At 23.5% G+C, this 4,101-nt stretch overlaps 1 long non-coding RNA gene across 1 annotated transcript; it reads right to left on the bottom strand.

Moving 5' to 3' along the window:
* Positions 1–1,002: 1,002 nt before the first annotated feature.
* Positions 1,003–3,834, bottom strand: LOC145832055 (uncharacterized). Its single transcript, XR_014369720.1, has 4 exons — positions 3,772–3,834; positions 3,421–3,638; positions 3,261–3,331; positions 1,003–1,143 (listed from the first exon to the last, which is right to left on the bottom strand). It is a non-coding gene; the product is annotated as an uncharacterized LOC145832055 (long non-coding RNA).
* Positions 3,835–4,101: the final 267 nt, after the last annotated feature.

Below are 4,101 nucleotides of genomic sequence, written 5' to 3'. Positions count from 1 at the left end.
TGTAATATCTGTAAAATGATTGTAACTAAAAAAAGTATAAAACTATTGTTTTTACTTCTGAAAGCAATGATAATTAATAAAATACTTTATTTCAAAGTTTATAAATTAAATCGTAACTACAGTAATTGATATTTTAAAACTTTTAACTATAAACTATAAAAATACCAAGTTAAAAAAATGTTAATTTAAGTCCTGGAATAGGTTCAGTGTATAAAAAAAAACTGAAGTTAAATAATTATAGAAGGTAATTACACAAAACAGTAATATAGTAATACATATTTTGAGCACTATAATTAAAATACATTTTATCATAACAAAAATCGAAAGCACAATATAAAGTTTCTTTTACAAATACTTGGTAAGGTTGTTAACTCTTAAAGCTATTAAAATTAAAAAGGTAAAAATATGCAGAACTTGAAAATATAAATTTTATCAAGTGTTGTAAGATAATATCCTCTCAAAATAAGTTCTTAGGTGTTTTCTAAATTTCTTTAAATCACTGGTATAAATGACAATCTAAAACAAATTAAAACTATTTTTGCTAACATAATGTATAACAATGGACAAAAAAAAACTTTTATGGTATAACAAGTTAATTTGTTTCATAAATTGATTTAAGTTTGAATTTTTTTAAGATTTCAAAATTCATCAGTTACAAATCTTTTTAAGCTTTAAAAAATGACAAGATTATTAAATTGGAATGAAAAAATTATACTTTTCAAGAAATAAAAATATTTTTTAATAATAACTATTTTAGCTCATCAAAAAAATAACTAATTTATTACAAGTTTAAAACATAAAAAAAAAATACCCACAATATTTGATTTTGACTAAAATTGTGTTTATGTAATGTTCAAAAATTTTATTATTTGTTAATAATGATGAAACATTTTAGGGCAACATACAAACAGTCAAACTTGAGCATAAAATATTTGAAGTTCGTATTGAAATAACATAAATTAGTTGCTAATTACTTATAAAATTTAAGAAAATTTTAATCCACAAAGATTAAACATAAACGTTACTACAACTTTAATATATTTGAATAAAAATCAATAAATAAAAAACTTTTCAGGTTTTAACAGTTTTTGGTTGCAACTTTTTGTTTCTACTCCCAATGTTGCTCCGTTTTTATTTCGTTATCTGTAGAAAAAAACAACATTTATTTTTAAACAAATTCTATAAATAACTGGATAGTTGTTTATAATTGTTATGTTTTAACATTATTATACTTCTAAAAGTACTGATGCACACACAAAGAAGTTTAATTAAAGAAATAACTGTTTTTTAGCACCAGTCAATTGCATGGTAAAAAATATTTTCCTTGTTAAACTTTACAAGGTTGCCACTGGTTATGATAAATTTCTTTCAGGTTTTTGAAAGTACACATTTCTGGGTCTATTTTTAGTTTAAAGTCAAGTTTAAGGTTAATAACTGTTTTAAGTAGTATAATAACATTACAAAGATACCGTAGAACATGTATTAAATGTGTGCTTCAACAAAATAAAATTAGATGATGACAAAAATGAATCATCAACATAATAAATTTTTAGCGTCAAATCAAAATTTTATTTCATAAAATGTAAAAATTGTTTGAAAATTCAGATTTTTTATCAAAATGTCTCAAACTCCAGGTTTTTCCAGTATTCCAAGTTTTGCGGCAACTATGATTGAATTACCATTTAGACAAACTTTCAAAGTTAACATATTCCCTTGTCAAAAACAATTTAAATACTCATAAAATAATTGAATCAACATAATCAGAGTAAGACTCAATCAAAAATACACAAGTTATAATAACGACAGGTATTTAACATAAAATAGATTTTTTAAACAAAAACTTAACAACAACATAATGGATTACTTAATTATTTTAACAATAACTCTTGATACTATACCAAGACCAAGTTGACTATCTAAATTTAGTTGAATTATTTTGATTAACTTATTATATAATAGAGCTTCTATAAATAATAAACTATTATAAGAGTCAAAAATTTTAAAAAGTTCTAAACAGTTGTAAATGTTACTACAACTTTTACTATATTCACAATTATTCTATGCAATGCACGATATTCACAAAAAACTGTTTTAAGCAGCTACATGAGATACTAGTGACAATATTAAGACTACATAAACTCCAAAACTAAAATTAGTCTTAAATGAGCCTACAAAACTTCAAAACTCAAGGCTGTTAATTTTTTTAAAACACACTATATTCTTTTTCTTTTGTAAATACATAATAGTAATAAAAAACACAAACAATTAATCGATTAATATTAGTTAATGACTAAAGCTTGACTTGTTAGTAAAAAAATAGGCTTAATTACAAGTTTTTAGGTACTTTAAATTTAAAAAACTTTAAAATAATATTTACCATATAAACTTATATATTAATTCACAGAAAAAAAGACTTAAAATGAAATAAATTTTACTCGCAATTTTGTTTTTTGTTACTATAAAATTAATTAAATAACTAGACTATGATTAAGGTCATATGGAGTTTTTAATATTTTTACTTACACTAAAATTAAATTTTAAATGAACCCTTAAACGTTGAACTATAAGTAAGTTTTTATGATTATAGCAAAATAATTACATTTTAAGATATGATCATTATTGTAAAAGGTTTGAAACCTTTAAGCCTTTTTTTTGCTCAGAAATTTAAAATTTAAAAAAATTCTATCATAATTTTATTTTTGTCTTGGATTTTCATTAAAAAAAATTATAAATCAAAAAATTGTAGAAAGTATTATTTTGTGTATCTAAAATAAATAAACTAAAACTTAAAAGTTTTATCAGACATACTTTCTAAATTAAAACAAAATTTCACAGGTTTTTTTTTAATTGCTCAAAATTTTTAGTAGAAGATATATTTTAGTAAAATAGTTGTTTTTGGCCTTAGTAGCATTTTACATAAAGAAACTTATAAAATTCTCAAATTTTATTTGCTTATATTTCAAAAGCTGCATTGAATCTTGAAAAAAAAGCAACTAGTAGCTTATTTTTTGGTACAAAAATTACAATAAAATAAATACAGAGTTGATAAAAAAAATTTGAATTTTTTTCCTGGTATTCTGAATATCTTACATTTTTCAATATAAACTTAAATTTGAGATAAAAAACTGTGTTAAATAGTATAAAAATATACCGTAATCCTACTTTTAATTAAGTTTGTAATAATAAATTAATAATTTTTTTGATTAATACTGATAGCCCTTTTTTATGATTTTTTTACAATAATAATTTCACTATGTTACCTCCTCATCAATTGCCAAATGTGCGGTTCCAATGCTTCATGATTGTTGAAGCATAATGTTGTTAGCAAGATCTGCAAAATTAAATTAAAAATATAAAGTTGCTTTAAACTCATAAAAATGTAATTTAACAGCAACTTATTATAATTTCAAAAAAACTCACTCCCATTGTAGATCTTCATTTTAGGGTTAGTCAGCTTCAGCATAAAACTCAAAATTTGTGGCAGCTGCTTCCACTTTTCAATCAGCTCTTTCATATGCAGCAAATCTTCGTGATGTGTGTATGCCACACCAGGTAACCTGGTTGGTTGCAAAGTGTTAGCATCTCCACAGTATTGGCATGCCATACACAAAATGGACTGCTTGCAGGAAAACTTTCATCTGTAATTTAATATTCAGTGATTAGTTTAATAAGCAATGACTCAACATTTAAATACAATAAACACAGATAAGCAGTGTCAAAAGTTCATCTTGTAAAAAACCTATTTCTTGATAAACATGATGGCTCACTTACATCTTCTACGCCACCTCCAAACTCATTATTCCTAACAAACTCTGCTGGGATTCGCGAATGATGCCAACCAATTAGGATGTGGGTAAAGTTTTAGTGATCTGCTGCAAAAACAGTCATTTTAAAAAATTTCTGTAGAAGTCTTGTAAAACAGAAAATATAATATTTAAGCAATGAAAATTTCACAGTTTTTCATGTTAAAATTGTTTAAAATTCAAGGTTTTTCTATGTTTTTTGTTCAAAATTCAAGGTTTTTTTTTTTAATTCCAGGTCCATGGCAACCCAATTTTACCTGACTATGACTTTAATGTTACTCAAATACTTTTACAAAGA

The sequence above is a fragment of the Thalia democratica genome, chromosome 3 (assembly GCF_965202585.1).
Source record: "Thalia democratica chromosome 3, ktThaDemo2.hap1.1, whole genome shotgun sequence".
NCBI classification, from domain to species: Eukaryota; Metazoa; Chordata; class Thaliacea; order Salpida; family Salpidae; genus Thalia; species Thalia democratica.
This window is presented reverse-complemented; position numbering and strand designations above follow the sequence as displayed.